This window comes from Musca autumnalis, unplaced genomic scaffold, assembly GCF_047663935.1.
Source record: "Musca autumnalis isolate F117 unplaced genomic scaffold, ASM4766393v1 scaffold_2, whole genome shotgun sequence".
In the NCBI taxonomy this organism is placed as follows: domain Eukaryota; kingdom Metazoa; phylum Arthropoda; class Insecta; order Diptera; family Muscidae; genus Musca; species Musca autumnalis.
The window spans coordinates 208406055-208426331 of NW_027411755.1; the positions used below are offsets into that span (position 1 = coordinate 208406055).

The 20277-nt window shown below is 36.4% G+C and overlaps 1 protein-coding gene and 1 long non-coding RNA gene across 2 annotated transcripts in view; both read left to right on the forward strand.

Annotated features, from left to right (window-relative positions):
* LOC141395184 (uncharacterized) overlaps window positions 1-4610 on the forward strand; it is a 44542-nt gene extending 39932 nt beyond the window's left edge. The window contains exon 2 of the long non-coding RNA XR_012410548.1: window positions 3643-4610. This is a non-coding gene — a long non-coding RNA (uncharacterized lncRNA). The remainder of the gene's footprint in view (window positions 1-3642) is intronic.
* Window positions 1-20277, forward strand: part of mtgo (miles to go) — a 994590-nt gene that overhangs the window by 655605 nt on the left and 318708 nt on the right. The gene's annotated exons all lie outside the window — the stretch shown is intronic.

Here is a 20277-nt window from a genome sequence, read left to right on the forward strand (position 1 = left end):
GGTGAGCGTTGAACACACAACCCTAGGATTTATAGTCGGACACACACTCACTGTGCCACCGTCGTCATTACTTAGTGAGGAGTAAAGTAAGTAGGTTTACCTTGTAAATTTTTTAAGAAGTAACCCATTACTTTTCAGATAACATGTAATCTGAAAAGAAGCTTGTTTACATTACTTTGTAAAGGGTTACGTAATGACTACCGGATCCAAATTTTTGCTGGGTTGATGCATCAATCGCGCTATGTATGTCCAATTACAATAAAATTTGGAATGTGTAACGGAATTTGGTGTAAAAAGAAGCATGTCAAATTATATTGAAATCGATTCAGATTCGCATGTATTTGATGCACCAAACACGCTATTTATATCCAATTTCATTGAAATTTGTAATGTGTGCCGGAATTTGATGTGGAAATATGTATGCCAAAATATATTGAAATCGGTTTAAATTTGGATATAGCTCCTATATATATATTTTCGATCCATATCATGTATTTGATGCACCAAACACCCTACGTATGACCAATTTCATTGAAATTTGGAATGTGTGACGATATCTGGTGTAGAAATAAGTATGCCAAATTATATTGAAATCGGTTCAGATTTGGATATAGCTCCCATTGCTATATCGAATGAAAGTAACATTGGCTATATGAATCTTTGAAATTCCACGTTGATCTGGAGATATAGCATCGGAATCGGAGGTATCGCCAAAAATGTAAAAGTAGTATGCAAATATCTATAGAACGTAAAAAGATATAGTCTCCAAAATTTGGATGTGTGACGGAAAATGATTTGGAAATAAATATGCAAAATTATATTGAAATAGGTTCAGATTTGGATATAGCTCCCATATATATTTTCGGTTGATTTCATGTATTTGATGCACCAAACACGCTACTTATATCCAATTTCAATAAAAATTTGAATATGTGACGGAATTTGGTGTAGAAAGAAGTATGACAAATTATATTGAAATGGGTTTAGATTTGAATATAGCTCCCATATATATTTTCAGGCGATTTCATATATTGATGCACCAAACACGCTATGTATGTCCAATTTCATTGAAGTTTGGAATCTCTGACGGAATTTGTTCTAGAAATAAATTTGCCAAATTTATATTGAAAACGATTCAGATTTGGTTATAGCTCCCGAACATATTTTCGGCCGATTTCATGTATTTGATGCATCAAACACGCAATGTATGTCCAAATAAGTTTGAAAAATTATATTAAAATCTGTCAAGATTTGTAAAATGTGTGCAGAATTATTGTGAAATCGGTTCAGATTTCAGGTTGTCCTTTAATTAAAAAAATATCACGCGTGTATACATAAGGGATAATTATAAAGTATTGAATTTCTGATTCGTTATTTAAGGGAGCGATTTTCATATCAGTAAAAGTCATCATTATAGTTCGCGTGTGCTTATATTAAGAAAGGAATTAACCAAGGCTACGTATAATAAATACCACATATCCGACACGCTTCTTAAGAGGTATGAGTGAAAAAGAAACAGTTACCTATATTTTACATATGACATATCTAAATCACTATTGTAGTAAAAAATTAACAATACAAATGAAGTTATAGCACTTGGAAAATATTACTCCCATGAGTAAAATAAATTCAAACATACACACAGAAAAATATATGTTAGGAAAAATGTATGTTTGAATCCAAACAAATATTTGTTTGGGACTGATTGCAAACAAATATATGTTTGGATCCAAAAATAATTTGTTTGTTTTCAAACAAATATATGTTTGAAACATTTTGTAACATATCACAATTTTATTTGTTTGGGTACCAACATATTTTTTATGTTAGAACATATTTTTTATGGGTGGAGAGAGGATTTTTATCGCGGCTGCGGAACGCTGTTTTATAGTATAGAGCTATGTGTATGGTGTAATAGGAGACGCAGAAGCTTTGGTGATGTGTTTGCGATAAAACACGTGTGTTTCGTGCTTTCTTGTTGTTAAGCAACGTAGAACGAAGAGGAAAAGAAAAAATTTGTATTAATTATATTGTTTTTTTCTTCAGTTTTCTAAATATAATCGTTGAATAAAGATGTAAAGTGAGTGAATAAATCAGTGTTTTGTGTATTCTTAAAGAAATTGTGCTTTTTAGTAAATTAAATTGCCAAAACATTTTATAATTGAATTAAAAATGTGAATGGAAATATTTTATTGGACAAGGAAGAAATCGCATTAAATATTGGTAAACACATTAGTAAATTTTTCATATACATACATACATACGTATGTATATTTGAAATATGGATGTACCTACTTATTACATTATAGAATCATTAGATTCCAGATGCCAATTTCCCCCTGATGATTTCAACTTCGACGAAAATGTATTTTGTTTCACACCTAATTTGTTCTTTTGAAAAGTGTGACTTTTTATAAAATATTTCATTCAGTTTTTTTATTAAAGTCTGTTATGTATTTCTTTGGAATTTTATATGTACCTATGTGTCTGTAGTCGCTTTTGCTTTTTGTCTATCCCTTTCAATAAACCCCCACCATTTATAAATGTGTGTATATGTTTGAGATAGCCAGTGAGCGCTTACTGAGAGCAAGTGAGCATACATTTCTATGTGTTTCACATTGGAATTTACGCTCCCGTGCTCTCAGAGAGCTCCCACAGGTGCATGTGTTTGTTTTATGTGGCTTTTGGGTTTGTATTCGTTAGCACTCAAACATATAATTTCTTTGCACCCAAACATATAATTTGTTTGCACCCTAACATATATTTGTTTGCAGGACCCAAACATATGTTATATTTATGATTGCAAACAAATATATGTTTGCTGCAAAATATGTTTGGGACATATGTTATAGAGGCATTTTTTTCCTCCGTGTAGTATTATTCTTATTTTTATTATCTTTTTTATAGGGGAGATCTATATCCAATCTGTCGAAATTGTGTAAGAGTATATGAAATTTGTAAATTTCTGCATCATTCAAAAATGCCATGTCATAAGCTCCATATACAGCACTGAACGGGTAGAAAACGCCTCCATCCTATATTTATGCATTGAAATAATTAAAAAATTGTAGCATTTAAAGTACCTTATTCGGAGTAGCGAAGCGCACCGGATTTAGCTAGTTAAATATAAGTTATCACCTGGAACGAATTTACAATGGCACATAATAATTTAAGAAACAATTCACCTTTAAATTTCAGACAAACACTTCCAGTTATACTATTTCAGCAGATGAAATAAATGCATGCCTCAAGTTATCAGCTTTTTGGCGGTATGTTAAAATTACATATCGACACAAACAAATCTAAAGATTTGTTATTTATAATCACTTGCACTAATAAGCGATGCAATAAAAATACAATCGCTGACTTAAGGTAACATAAAACTGCTTCAAGGGCCAGCAACGCGGACCGGGTCGGCTAGTTTTAAATATAAATATATTGTAAAATCTAAGACTACTGATAATATCAATGTGATGTTCTTTATTATTCCGGGAATTGGATTTTGTGCAGATAAAAAATGTTTGTGCCATTCACTGATTTGAACACGAATTGAAATTTGCAATTATTTTTAATCTTCTAAAGACTATTTTATTGACATATTGTTTATTTATTGTTTTTATTGTTTTATTGTTTCCCTTACAGTGTTTCAAAGCTTGTTAAAACCTGAATATTGATTACTCATTGGAAAGTAAAAGAATACTGTGAGTGAAATCCGATAGAAAAGTGAAATCAAACAAAAGTGATATTTAGTCAACATTCCAAGGAATCATAAAACAAATGTGAAGTGGGAAAGTTCTAAAATTTCTTAGAAGCGGTAAAGTGCAATAAAAAATTGTGAAATTAAATAAGAAAGAAAGTGGTGAACAAAATATTATAAAATAATTCACAATAACTGAAATATATTTAAACAATATACACAAAAATTGGACAAAAAAGATAACAACGTGATTTTAAAGATTAAAAGCAAAAATTAAAAGGTAGATATTAATTCAAAAGCCTGGAATTTGTTTTTTATAAACTAGTGTTAAGCCCAAGTTTTATACTTCGTGTAGTAAGTTTTTAATACAAAAAACCTTCATAAAAATAAAAAATACAAAATAAAACTTTCCCAAATTCCTGCCAAGCCTTAAGAGCTTCTTAATCATTGCTACACTGATTGATCATTGCTGTTTGCGAATTCCGACACACAAAAGCTGCTTTCAATATTTATTTAAGAAACATTTCGACTTTTTTTATAATCCTTGAATGACTTTTTTCATCTTTTATAACATTCCTGATTCCGATTGGAGAGCGCTGCCAACAGACAAGCAAAAAATCTAACGAAAATAAATTCCAGAAAAATAAAAAAAAAACGAAACGCTAACTGCTTAATAAAAATTCAACAATCCGCGAAAAATAAACAAACAACGAACGAATGCTATAAAAAAATACACATCAACAAAAAAACTACAACCAATCGTTAAACTCAAAGCTCAAAATACCCAACGAATCAAATTAAGAATTCTCTTTAAGGATATTATCCACGCTGTTTTTTTGTGTATTTTATTGCATCTTCTTTTTTACACTTTTGGCATAACGAAAAAGGCTCATTTGAAATCAACATTATCAGAGTAAGTACGGCAAATGAAAATATATTTCATTTAATTGTAACCCTTTTTGTTATTGTGGTACACAGACCTCTCTAAACTCAACTTACTTGTGGGGTATAAAAATGGTCGTTATTTCGGTATAATTTTATTTATGGAATATAAAATAATAAAAAGAATATACCAAAGGAGATTTTGTACTACAGCAAAGTGAAGGTGTTAGACCACAAAGGCAATGGAATTAATAAACCGAAAATGAATTACATTAAGGCGAATTTCCAGTTCCCACTGGCGAAGAGATTTTACCTTGCTTGACTTTTGAGTCAGGGATTTTATTAAAGTGTATAAGATAATGAAACGATTAAGGTCATACATTTATTCATACCTTTTAGCTGGTCCAGACATACGCGCCAACTTTAGTTTTCTTGTTTTTCTGGTTCAAACATCCTTAGAGGGATTTTGAAATGTAAAAAAATGGTAAAAATAAAGCACTAAATTATAAATCAATATTTCAATAATAGATGACAAAACTTTGGTGTCGGTAAGCTTTAGTGGAACTATATTTCGATCTCAAACCTGCCAATAAATTTCTTTAATTACCGAAATTATAAGGAAATAAAGAATTTCACCTATCGACAGTTGCAGTTAAGCAATTTACTACTTAAAATAATTACTTACATAGCTGACTTTTTACAGAACATTTGTTCCATAAGCCGAATTAAGAAAAATCTCCAATTCTCTTTGTTTACTGCTGTGTTTTCCCAATCTGGGATAAGGAGTTTTTATGTCGCGTTTCACTTGTTCGCTCCAACGAAGCCTTGGCCTTCCAGTTCTGCGTGGACAGCCATGCGGCCCGTTTTTATACGCCTTTTTAGCGGGTTCATCATCATTTATTCTAATGACATGGCCTAACCAACGGAATCGTTGCATCTCGATACGTTTATCTATACTGATGTCGTTATAGCAGATACAGCTCGTGGTTCATACGACGTCGATATTTACCGTCAACGCAGATCGGTCCGTAGATCTTTGAAGAATTGTAGTCTCAAACACACCAAGCACTCCCTTATCTGCTTGCGCAAGTATCCAGGCTTCGGAACAATACATCAGCGCGTATAGTTTCAGTGTTTTGTAAAGCGCTGTTTTTGTTTGACGAGATGTGGCTTTGTTTTTAAACTGCTTACTTAAGCCAAAGTAGCATCTGTTGGCCAATACAATTCTTCTTTTACTACTAAAATTATAAGAACCAACTTCCACTCTTGGTCCGAGCTCTGCGGACGCGATTGCGCGTCGACACCATCATCTTTGTCTTTTCGCCGTTTACCGCCAGGCCCACTTTTGCTAATTCTCATTCGACCTTCGTAAAGGTATCAGTTACTTCCTTTACTGATAGTCCCATGATGTCCATGGCGTCAGCATAAGCAAGTAACATGTGGCTGTTTCTGCAGATTGGGCCATTCCTTTTGACATTTGCATCTCGTATAACCTTTTCCAGCAGGATATTGAACAGGTCACACGAAAGGCTGCCTCCTTGTCTGAATCCTCTTTTGGTACAGAGTTTATTTTCTATTTTAACTGAGGACATAGTATCAGTTAAAGTCATCTTACAAAGCCGAGTAAGCTTTGCGAGGATACCAAAGGGGCTGTCGAAGGCTGAGTTATAATCGACAAAAAGGTGGTAGAAGCATCTCTTGGGTCTTTTCCAGGATTTGCCGCAGGGTAAATATCTGGTCAATGGTGGACTTACCAGGTCTAAAGCCGCATTGGTATGGACCAATTATTTAATGACCATAGGCTTCAGTCGTTCGCACAATACCCTTGACACTATCTTGAAGGCAATAGGGAGAAGACTTGTGCCCCTATTGTTAGAGCATACAGTCTTATCTCTTTTCTTCTGGACAGGGCACAGGATGTTCAGGGTTCAATCGTCGGCTACTCGTTCTTCCTGCCAGATGGTGCTAACTAGCTGATGAATACACCTTATCAGCGGTTTTGAACAGCTCGGCTGTTAGGCCATCGGCTTCTGCTGCCTTATTATTCTTCAGCCGGTTAATTGCTGCATTTACCTCATCTTGGCTGGGATTGGATTATCTTCGTCGTATTCGCTGCTATTGGATACCAACCGTTTGGGGAAATGCTCTTTCCATATACCGAGCACAATATCTGTATAAGTTACCAAATCACCTTGCTGGTCGCTACAGGAGGATGTGCCTGTACCAAAGCCATCAGTTTGATGTTTCACTCGTTGGTAGAACTTTCGATGTTCATTCTGACTCCTGCACATCTCGAATTTTTCACACTCCCGCTTTTCCCATTCTCTCGTTTTCCTGCGGAAAATACGTTTCTCCACTCTCTTTCTCTCTCGAGACCTCTCTCGTGCGTTACGCGTTGCTACTGATTGTAAAGTAGCATTTTTCTCTTCGGCAGCAGCACTACACTCCTGGTCATATCATGAGTTGCTTGGTGGAGGTCTCTGGTATCCAAGTATGGATTTTGCAATTGGACCAGATGAGTGGAATATGCTGTGGCTATCTGTTGCGTTTGCAGCAAACCTATGTCTATCTTCCGCGATGTATCTGTTCGTGCCTTATTTGCAACGTTTAGACGGGTACGTACCTTTGCTGCAACAAGCAAGTGGTCCGAATCTATGTTTGCTTCTCGGAACGATCGTATATCGAGCACGATGAATGTCTTCCATCTACTACGACGATATCAATTTGGTTTCTTTGATCAGGAGACAGCCAGGTGCCTTATAAATATCGAGATGCTAAAATCTGGTACTGCTAACTGCCATGTTTTTTGCCACTGCGAAATCTATCAGACTCATTCCATTGTCAGAGATTTCCCGACTGTTAAGCTAAAGATATTCTCCTTTCCAATTTTGGCATTGAAATCGCCTAGAATAATTTCAATCTCATGGGCAGGGCAACGGTCATAACTTTCTTCTAAGCGCTCGTAGACTATATCTTTAGTCTGTTCGTTCTTGCCTTCGGTTGGAGCATGAGCGCAGATAAAGCTAATGTTGAAGAATGATGCTTTGGTTCGTATCGTGGCAAGTCTTTCATTCACTGGGGTGAAGCTGGAGACCAGATGTTTTAACCTCCGACAAACTAAAACTCCACAAACAAACTCATGCTTTGTCTCATGGTACCGTTTTATGGCGGCTGTATTAAAGCGAGGACCTCTGCCGACACATTTCCGGGGGAACGTTTTATACCACCAACGAAGACTAAATACGAAATTTCTGCCATGTCGGTGGAATATTGAGGCCGCAACCTTCAAAATACCGCAAATCGGGTGGTACCGTTCTATGAGGGCTATATGAAGGTGTATCCCTATACCGACAAAATTCTGGGGAAAAGTTTATACCCCACAACGAAGAGTAAGTACCAAATTTCAGCCATTTCGGTGATATATTGAGCCGCATCCTTCAAAATACCTCAACTCGGGTGGTACCGTTCTATGGGGACTATATCAAAACGTGGACCGATATAGCCCATTTGTAATACCGAGTATCCTAGGTGGAATATTGAGGCCGCAACCTTCAAAATACCGCAAATCGGGTGGTACCGTTCTATGAGGGCTATATGAAGGTGTATCCCTATACCGACAAAATTCTGGGGAAAAGTTTATACCCCACAACGAAGAGTAAGTACCAAATTTCAGCCATTTCGGTGATATATTGAGCCGCATCCTTCAAAATACCTCAACTCGGGTGGTACCGTTCTATGGGGACTATATCAAAACGTGGACCGATATAGCCCATTTGTAATACCGAGTATCCTAGGAGTAATAGAAAGTTCTGTAACAAATTACAAAGCTCTATCTTAACAAGTAAAAAAGTATCAGTCGACTTTGCCGACAGAGATATACCCTCAGCCTGTGCAAATTGAAACACTTTTTTCACAAAAAAATTATGTATTTAGTGGATTTCAAAATTTTCGTCGTATGAACCGACAAAAATGTTGATTAAGATTAAAGTTCAAAAATTTTGCGGAAAAGGTACTTAAAGGAATGGACTCACATAGACCATGGGGGTGCCATAGGCGGTTTTTACACCCTTCGGGACTTGCCCCTGAAACAACTTTTACCATCGTAATTGAGACAGCGAATGTAAGTTGTTTCAACAAAAATGTGATTCAATAGCAGGTCTTAAAGTGAACTTATCCAAAATTTTGTATGGGAGGTAAGGGATGGAGTGGACAAATATAGTCCATATTCGAACCTGATCTATATCTGGTAGATGTTATAAGAATGTGTAACGTATGGACCAAATCGGTCACTCCCATCAAGAGTTATCGTGAGCACAATTTTTCTGAATATTTTTGAACATTTGTGGGGTAGGTACCTGAAGGAGTGGACCGATATTGCTTATCTACGAACTTAAACTAAGTTTGGAAACAATATTACGAAGGCCAAATTTTGGCCGGAATCGGCATATCCGTTCGAGAATTATCTTGCGCTTCCACCCATAAACACGGTGTCATAGTTTGTTTCTCAACTTTCAGGCTATTTTTTTAGGAAGTATGGACTTGCCCCTGAGGAAACTTGTACCTTCGTATAGGGGACAGTGAATACAAGATGTTACAACAAAAACCAAGGCGATTCGAGAGCAGGTTCTAAACTGAACTTTTCCGAAATTTTGTGTGGGAGGTACTCGAAGGAGTTTACCGATTGAGTCCATATTGGAACCTCATCTAAGTCTGGTAAAAATTTCATAATGTGCAAAGTATGGACCAAATCGGTTACTCCCTTCAAGAGTTATCGTACGCACAAATTTTTCGAACTTTTGTGGGGGAGGTACCGGAAGGAGTGGACCGATATAATCCATTTTTGAACTTGAACTAAGTTTGGACAAAATATTACGAAAGCCAAATTTTGGACCGAATCGGCAGATCCGTTCGAGAGTTATCTTGCGCTCCAACTACTACACACGGTGTCATAAGGTTTTTAGTAACTTTCAGGCTATTTTCTCAGGAAGTATGGACTTGCCCCTAATGAAACTTACAGCGTCGTATAGAGGACAGCGAATACAACTTGCGTAAACAAAAATCAAAGCGATTCGAGACCAGTTCCTAAACTGAACTTTTCCGAAATTTTGTGTGGGAGGTACCCGAAGGAGTGGACCGATTGAGTCCATATTGGAACCTCATCTAAGTTTGGTATAAATTACACGATGTGTAAAGTATGGACCGAATCGGTTATACCCTACAAGAGTTATCGTGCGCACAAGTTTTTCGACATTTTTTTAACATTTGTGGGGGAGGTACCTGAACGAGTGGACCTATATGGCCCATCTTCGAACTTAAATCGAATCTGGACAAAATATTTCGACACCCAAAATTTGAACCGAATCGATTGATCCGTTCGAGAGTTATTGTGCGCACCAGCCAGCCAGACAGACGGACAGGCAGACAGACAGACGGACGGACATTGCTAGATCTACTCCAAATTGTCTGAAACGGATATCGTACAAACATACTTGGGGTCTAAAACCATTATTTCGATGAGGCACATTTTTGGTCGTATCAAAGTGTAAATACCCTCTTTAGCCTAAAAGCTGAGGGTATAAAAATTGCGACCTATATCTTGATTACAACTTATAAATAGATATATATACCGAACATACTGTAATACATTTTATGTAACTGCATTGTTCACCATAAATTCGTAAAACGAATAGGCAAATAAAGAAGAAGATATCTTTATTACAACAGACGGACGGACAGAGTTATGTCGACTTAGAATTTTGCCCTAATCAGAATATATATACTTTATAAGGTCTCCGATGAATATTTCGATGTATGGAAAAAGAAATAACAAATTTAATTATATCCTCCATATTATGGTGCAGGGTATAAAAATAGTCTGCTGTAAAACGCTGTTTTACATCATCATAGCTTAATATTATAAAATATCCTTTTATTCAATATTTTTTCTTTAAAGGCTATCAATATGAAATGGTGCTCATTTATAATTACGTTTATAGAATTGACAACAAAACAATCGAAAAAGAACCCATAACGTAAATAAGTCATTATATGTCGTTGGCCGTCGACCATAGCAGGCGTAACAATGTAAACAAAATTTAACATTCACATAAAATAAAAATAAACAAATGAAAACTTTTTTTATACGCCCATTATTACCACTTTTATTTTGGTTATTAGTCCATATTGTTATTTGTTTGAATTTATAATTCACAAGAAATCAAATAATCACATACAATCGGTTATCGTGCGTAACGCGTAAAAGTTCATCGCCCTCCCATCTACAAATAACAAGCAAAATACCCACGAATATGGTATTGACGTTTAAAAATAAATCTACAACAGATAACACAATAACAAGCCAAGCTTTGTGTGTTTTTGTTTTGCCAAGCCAACGTAATTTGTTTAAGCATTGTAAGCCAACAATAAATACAAAAGTCAGATTAAATTTGGTAAATTAAATGTGTGAGCCAAATTAAGTCTTTTTATAAATTCTAATTATGTGTTAATATTTTAAAAACACTTTATTTTAGTCCCTTGACTACATCTTTTGTTTTTTTTATAGAAAAATCTACTTCGAAGTATTTAAAAAACATTTCCACATTTCCAAAATAGTTATTAGGCACTTAACGTTTTGTATTTGTTTTTATCACATTCAGTTTCACCAATTCTCTAGTAACAACAATGACGTAAATAGGGAAGAAATATTTCAACACTAATTTTCTCCTAGTCCAAGACTCCAACTATGATGTGCTAACGTCTTCGTGTTCTAAGCTAATACCAATCTTCCAAAATCTGGTAAACTTGATAGACGAAGGGCTCAATATCTTCAAATATGCAATAGTGCCCAGAAAAAAAAATTATCCCAACATAATGGGTTTCATAAGTGATTTTTGGCAGCCGTAACCACTAGAATGAATAACTAGTTATTCTTTGGCCACTGGAACTTGAAAAATAAGCTATAAGCTAAAAAAAATATTTTCTATTTATAGAACAGTTGAGGTGGAATTTGTTTTCAATTTCAACACCCTTCATATTTTTTTATTTTATTTTTTATTTTTATACTAGCTGACCCCGGTCCGCATTGTTGGCCCGTCGTAATGAGTTTTAATGACAATTTTTATGGACTTTATGCTTGACAATTCAAAAATAGGTATTTTCTACCTCACTTCTTCGGTCCATTGTCAAACCGAGAAGGATTTTTTCTTTTCTCTTACGGACTTTCTCGTATTTTTTCGCCCATTGATGCTGTTTAGGATTTGTTATCGTCCATATCCCCCGTCTTTATCCTAAAGCGACCTAATTATAAAAGTTAAAAAAATGATTAAGTCGAATTCTCCCGCTTATTGAGGGTTATGTATATGTTTTAGTTTATCATGGCTGGTACACCGTTGAACCTCACCATTTAAGCAAAATTGTAAATATATCGTTTTTCTTGATCAGGGTCGCAACCAACGTTGCCTCTAAAATTAATTAGTAAGCCGATACGCTCATAAGTTTGGCAAATATAGCGATTATAAAACAATAGGCCCCCGAAGTCTGCAAATACACTAGCGGTCATCTGAATAGGTTTGAATTTTTTTCTTTTTATATGTTAAGGTATCTTCTGATGTGTTCGTATTGCAGATCCATACTATTTAGTTTTTGAGAGTCCTATACTATGCCAACATTCCCAAGAAAAAACTTGACGGTGTTGCCATATTTTCGGAAAATATCCTAATTATAATAAAAAATGTACAAAAAGTGACCAATTTTTGCGATCATCAGAATAGGTTTGAATCAAATAAAATTGAAAAATTTTATTTTTATTTTTTTTTTTTTTTTTTTTTTTTTTTTTTTTTTTCAAAATAAGTCGGCGATATCATGCCCCTTTGACTTAAATCTGAATTACAATTTTCTACTTTATTGTCGTCGAAGAAACATTCTTCCATACCAATTTTCGAACATTAATGATACATGTGGTCAACTATGGTGGATTTATGAGCATGATAACACACAAATTTGTACTGCAAGGATAGTTAAAAAATGAAACTTGAACTAAAATACCATCTATTTTCAATGACCTTTCTATTTTATCGATCCTAATAATATGGCTACACTTGGTATTTGCTTTCAGACAATTTTCGAAGCTCAGAATAGATCTAACGAAATCAAAAAGTCATTTAAAGCAAATTTATAAAACGGTTTGGTTTGAGTATTTCTTGATTTTATCTGAAAGTTCTTGGTAACTTTTCAATGTTGAGAATTGAACCCACGTTCCAAATAAAGCGGGTCAAATTTGTTGTAGGATTTATCAGAATGTTCCATTTTACTAAACTAAACCAAAAAACTGCGCAATATTTGCTTCTATAGTACAATTTTTCAATTTTATTTGATTCAAACCTATTCTGATGATCGCAAAAATTGGTCACTTTTTGTACATTTTTTATTATAATTAGGATATTTTCCGAAAATATGGCAACACCGTCAAGTTTTTTCTTGGGAATGTTGGCATAGTATAGGACTCTCAAAAACTAAATAGTATGGATCTGCAATACAAACACATCAGAAGATACCTTAACATATAAAAAGAAAAAAATTCAAACCTATTCAGATGACCGCTAGTGTATGTAGCATTTTGGACCACAGAACATTCCTGAACATTTTCTGAAAATTGCATTAAATTTAGGTTCAGTAGTTTTGGAAAAATTATGTATTGAAAAGAGTGGGCGTGGTCATCAGTTTTCAAGGTATAACATATTTAAACAAGTGGGTGAAGTCCGGTATTTTGGCTCCAAATATGTACATTTTTAAACCGATACATGTATAATTTTTGCAAATATAGCTATTTTAAAAATACCACCCCTCTGGAATTCAGTAAAATATGTAGCCTGTTTAGGGGGCCATCCCTGTACACTCCCTGACAATTTCAGGGGAAAAAATTAAATTGAAAAACGTGGGCGTGCTAAAATTTTCTTTCCACAGAAACCTACGTTGGGTTATGACGGCATTTGATTTTTATTCATAAAGATATGGCGTTTTTTTTAATATGGCAAAGGGATGTACCCCGTCCCCTTCGAAATTCAAGAAAATATGCATCCTATTTTCACCGAGGGCCATCCCTGTTCATTCTCTTTCAGGTAACATATTTGAAAACGTGGGCGTGGTTAAGTCCTTGTCCCTGATTACTTACTTACTTACTTACTGAGTTGGCCCATTACAGAACATTTGTTCCATAGACCGAACTAAGAAAAGATCTCCAATTATCTCTGTTACGTGCTTCGCTTTTTGGAATACCGCGCCTTTGGACTGCAAATTCTGCGTGCACCGCCATGTGGCTAGAATTTATACACCTTTTTAGCGGGTTCATCATCGCTCATTCTTATTATATGGCCTAGCCAACGCAATCTCGATACGTTTAACAATATTGATGTCGTTGTATAGCAGATACAGCTCGTGGTTCATACGACGTCGATATTCACCGCCAACGCAGATCGGTTCGTAGATCTTTCGAAGAAATTTTCTATCAAACACGCCAAGCACTGCCTTATATGCTTGCGCAAGTACCCAGGCTTCGGAACCATACATCAGCACGGGTAGTATCAGTGTTTTGTAAAGCGTCATTTTACAAAGCCGAATGAGCTTTGCGGGGATACCAAATTCAGACATTGCTTGGAATACCTTTGAACGTAGCGGGCTGTCGAAGGCTGCTTTATAATCGACAAAAAGGTGGTAGGTGTCGATCTGCATCTCTTGGGTCTTCTCCAGGATTGGCCGCAGGGTAAATATCTGGTCATTGGTGGACTTGCCAGGTCTAAAGCCGCATTACATACATACATATGTTCCCACAACATCCCCGAAGAGACAGGGGAGACTTCTCTCATACCAATGAGTGCACGCCGATTCATATTGGCTCAATGATATGGGACCTACTGTTTATTGCCGAGTCCGAACGGCGTGTCCTAAGACACCACTTGTAGAGAAGTTTTTCATGGCTGAAATACTCAGGGCCTGTTCATGTATGTCGATAAGAAAATGAATGCGCAAGAAAAACTACCAAATTTGAGTGTGTTTTTCAAATTTGTTTTTTGTTTAGAAGCAAAAGCAAAGGCAATAATATTTCCAAAACTAAAGTTTGGGTGTGTTTCATGCGCACACATTTTCGTTTCGAAATACATAAACAGGGGGTCAGGAAATGTCGCCAGCATTACTGAGGGGGAATTTTGACACCGTTGTAAATTTGATGTTGCTTGGCCTGGGATTCGAACCGCAGACCTTCTGAGTGCAAGGCGGACGTGCTAACCATTGCACCACGGTGGCACCCCAGCCGCATTGGTATGGTCCAATTATTTCGTTGACCTTGGGCTTTAGTCGTTCGCACATTATCCCTGACACTATCTTGTAGGCAACAGGGAGAAGACTTATGCCCCTATAGTTGGAGCATAAAGTCTTATCTCCTTTCTTATGGACGGGACACTGGATGCTCAGGTTCCAATCGTCGGGAACGCGTTCTTCCTGCCAGATGGAGCTAACTAGCTAATGCATACACCTTATCAGCGTGTCGCTTCCGGTTTTAAACAGCTCGGCTGGTAGGCCATCAGCTCCTGCTGCCTTATTATTCTTCAGCCGGTTTATTGCTGTCTTTACCTCATTTTGGCCGGGTGGTATACATTCAATACTATCTTCTGGGATTGGTTCTGTGGTATCTTCGTCGACTTCGCTACTATTGGATATGAACAGTTTGGAAAAATGCTCTTTCCATACCCTTAGCACACTATCTGTATCAGTTACCAGATTACCTTGCTGGTCTCTACAGGAGGATGTGCCAGTTCCAAAGCCATCAGTTTGATGTTTCACTCTTTGGTAAAATGTTCGCACTTCATTCTGTCTCCTGTACATCTCGATTTGTTCACACTCCCCCTTTTCCATCTCTCTCTTTTTCCTGCAAAAAAGACGTTTCTCCTCACTCCTTTTCTCCTATATGCCGCATTTTTCTCCTCGGTAGCAGCACGACACTCCTGGTCATACCATGGATTCCTTGGTGGAGGTCTCTGGTTTGCATGGAGTGGGCAATCCTTGGCCATTGTCCTGATATGTTATCGGGACGAGGAGTGCTTTGATTAAGCAGTTGGACCAATTGAGTGGAATATGCTGTGGTTATCTGTTGTGATTGCAGCTTACCGATGTCCAACTTCCGTGTTGTGTCTGTTCGCACTTTGTTTGCTACGTTTAATCTGGTACGTACCTTTGCTGCAACAAGGTAGTGGTCCGAGCCTGTGTTTGCACCTCGGAACGATCGTACATCCAACACCCTTGATGCATGCTTTCCATCTATCACAACGTGATCAATTTGATTTCTTGTTCCTTGATCTGGCGACAGCCAGGTGCCCTTATGAATATCGAGATGCTTAAATCTGGCACTGCTAGCTACCAAGTTTCTTGCAGATGCAAAGTCTATCAGCCTCATACCATTGTCAGATGTTTCACTGTGGACACTGAATTTCCCGAATGTTGGGCCAAAGATATTCTCCTTTCCAATTTTGGCATTAAAATCGCCTAGTATAATTTTAATGTCATGGGCATGGCAACGGTCATAAGTTTCTTCTAAGCGCTCGTAAAATATATCTTTGGTCTGTTCGTCCTTGTCTTCAGTCTTCAGCAGCATGAGCGCAAATAAAGTTGATGTTGAAGAATCGACTATTAATCGGCTCGTAGCGAGTCTTTCATTCACTGGGGTGAAGCTGGAGACCAGATGTTTTAACCTCCGACCAACTACAAATCCGCAACCAAACTCATGCTTTGTGTCATAACAGCTATATTACAGTGCGTCACCTTTAGGTGTTGTTGTAACGCCTTTCCCGTTCCATCTTATTTCCTGTATGGCAGTAATGTCGGCCTTGTACTTTCAAGTACATCTGCCAATGCGTAAACTGCACCTTCTCTATAAAGAGTGCGAACATTCCAGGTGCAGATTCGCAGATCATGGTCCTTAAAACATTTGCGAGGGTTGTCAACTTTTGAGGGATTTGTTTTTCTTTTCTTTCGTTTTTTCATAGTAGGCTGTTTTTTCTAGGGGTTACTAACCCGATGCCCAAACACAAGTCCATCCATTCTCAACTGATGCCATTCCCAACGAACGACATTTGATTTTTATTTATATAGATATAGCATTTTTAAAGAAATAGGGGAAGTACCCCGCCCCTTCCGAAATTCAACAAAATTTTTAGCCTATTTTAACCGGGGACCATCCCTGTACATTCCATGGCAATTTTTGGAAAATCGGTTCAGTAATTTTTGAAAAAAGTGGACGTAAAAGTGGGCGTGGTCGAAATTTCTTTGCATAAAAACCCAAGTCGGGTTATTGCGCATATTTTACAGAAAAAATTATCGAAATCGGTAATGAGTTACATAATGAGTAACGGATCCGAATTTTTGCTGGGTGTTTGTATAAAGAGAAACTTCTGGCAATGGTATGAGGTTGATGGACTTCCTGCCTTTAACATCCTGGGGAGCTGCCTTTAACATCCGTTAAAGGTAGTGAGCTACTATGTGGCGCGCGTTAACCCATAACAACGATAACACTTGTGTTTGGGAGTCGGTTTAAAAAAAAACATTCTACTAGGAAAAAAACAGAGGAAAAGAAAATCAAACCCCTCTTATGTTGACGACCCCCGCAAACGTTTTAAGGTCCATGATCTTCGAATCTGCACCTCGGATGTTCGTACTCTTTATAGAGAAGGCATTAAAATCGCATACCGCTCCATGGGGGGCTATATGAAGGCGTGGATCTACACCGAAAAATTTCTTATGGTAAAGTTAATACCCCAAGTGAAGACTTAAGACCAAATTTCAGCCATTTCGGTGGAATATTGAGGCCACAACCTTCAAAGTGCCGCAAATCGGGAGGTACCGTTCCATGGGAGGCTATATGACGGCGTGGGCCTATACCGACACATTTCATATGGTAAAGTTAATACCCCAAATGAAGACTAAATACCCAATTTCAGCCATTTCGGTGGAATATTGATGTCACAACCTTCAAAATACCGCAAATCGGTAGGTACCGTTCTATGGGGGCTATATGAAGGTGCGGGCCTATACCGACAAAATTCTGGGGAAAAGTTTTATATTCCCAACGAAGAATAAGTACCAAATTTCGGTGTGGTAATGAAGGTAGAACCTTCAAAATACCGAAAATCGTGTGGTACCACTCTGTGGGGGCTAAAACAAAACGTGAACCGATATAGCCAATTTGCAATAAATTGCGAGCTGTATCTTGATTTCAACAGACGGACGGACAGACGGACTTGATTACGTCGACTTAGAATTTTACGCTGATCAAGGATATATATACAGTTGAACCTCGATTATCCGGGAACCTCCATTATCCGTGATAGAAAATAAATGCTGGACTTTGTTCCATTTCTTCTATTTTTTGTTATAAACTTCATTACCCGGGAGTTAAAACACACTTTCCAATTAATCTGGAAATGCTCCCGTATTACACAATTTGTGTATTTATGGTATCACAAAAACCATGGGACAAAGTCAATTCAGATGAATATGTTGATGATGATATTTAAGCTCTGTTCCAGAACTAAAAAGTTTTTACAATTTTTACCGCTTTTACACATTTTGCGTTCCCGTACACAAAATTTATATGAAAATCGTTTACGACTTTTACAACTTTTACGACTTTTACCACTTTATAAAGTACGGGAACAGGCCATTATTTATCCTTCTAAAATTTGATAATAATTGCAGATTTTCATATTATTGTACAATATTATGACATTTTTAATTAAAATATGTTCAAAAACTGAATAAAAGCATTGCCTCCATTATCCGGGAAAATCGATTATCCGTAATGCCTCCGGTCCCGACCATCACGGATAATCGAGGTCCGACTGTATTTTATAGGGTCTCTGATGAATATTTCGATGTGCTACAAGCGGAATGACAAATTAAATTATACTCTCCATATTATGGTAGAGGGTATAAAAAAGTCGAAAACTCATCACCCTATTGAGGGTATTTAGTTATCTACAAAATCTCGATTGAGCCACAAAAAGACAAATAAAATCTGTTATTTACACAAATCATGGTAATTGGTAATTCGTCGAAAAAACATTAACCAAATACGAAAACATGAAAAAAAATATTAAAACTTTTAATGTTTTTTATCGATTCAAAACAGGTAATTCCTCGGAAAAATATTAGCTCATGTGATCACTCATGTGTGTATGTGTGTCCAATGAAGAGTCGAATTAATGCCAGAGATTTATATCGCAGTAAATATTGATTGGTTTGACGAGATAAAATAATATCTCTGCAGTTTAATTTTTCTTTATTTTTATTCCCATTCACTGATTACAAAACTATAATGGAAAAACATTCGAGAGAAAAAAACTGTAAGCCCTCAAAGCAATGTTGTTAGCTGTGTGTTTGTGTATTTTTTATGGACTTCAATGAAAGTAAATATATAACTTTTTTATGTTTAAATAAATATATGCGAAAAATAACAACACAAACCATCAGCTTATATATTGACTTACATGTAATGAACATAAAAAGCAAAATGATGCACAACATTAAATAAACTCAACTACAAACACAGACACAGCTAAATACGCTTAACAAAATATAGTGGTGAAAAGTGCCAAGTGAATAAATGGCAAAAAAAAAAAACAACTATAAACTATCATGAAGTGTTTATATATAAAACTACACACTATAGGACGACATGATACCACCACCGCCACCATCACCAACACCAACTGTTTGCCTCCAGTCCAGTGATAGATGCGAAACATAAACATAAAGTTCATTGACATAACAAAGTCTAACGCAAAAAAAAAATCACAACGAAACACAAACGCCAGCCAACAAACGAAATTGCCTGTCTGGTGTCTATAAATGCACAAAAAGAGATGGGTTTTAGTTTGGAAGGTTGTTTGGTTGGTTGAATGGTGGTGGTTAGTTGGTTTGTCCATTTGCAGAATATAGCAAGCAAAGCCTAGTAAATGGTAAAGCCAAATTTGGTGGCTAAACTATAACAGCAACTATTCATTGCATTCCTTGAAACGCCATGGAAAGAGTTGCTGCTACAGATTTTCTGTTGAAGGAAAAACACATTTTTAAGGATGCAATTAAAAATACATATATGTATATGGCCAAGGTTTTCATTTGGAATATAAATTTTTTTCTATAGAAAACCTTTAAAAGTCCTTCTGTCACTAGAATACCTTTAAAAGTTCTTCTGTCTACATAAGACCCCAGAGAGAAGAGAGAAGTTTAGGAGGACATTTAAGATGTATTTTTACAAAAGCTATCTTCTGTCTACCTTTAACAGGTCTGCTGTCTATAGAAAACAGGTCTGCTGATGTTCGGTCCATTAAAGACTTTAAGGAGATCGTCTGTTTGTAAAAGACGTTCTTCTATAGACAGAAGACCTGTCGAAGTTCTATATAAGTCCTTTAAAATTATTCTGCTAATATAAGACCACCTTATTCTTCTATCTATAAAAAACTTCCTTTAGAGATCTTCGGGCTCTGGAACACCTTTAGGTGTCTTTTGTCTATAGAAGACCTTTAAGAACTCTTCTCTTTCTAGAAGATCTTTAAGTAGTCTTCTGTCTGTAGTAAACCTTGTATACCTTATGTACACAGATATAAAATTGTATTCCGTCTATAGAAAACCTATAAACGGTCATCTGTCTATAG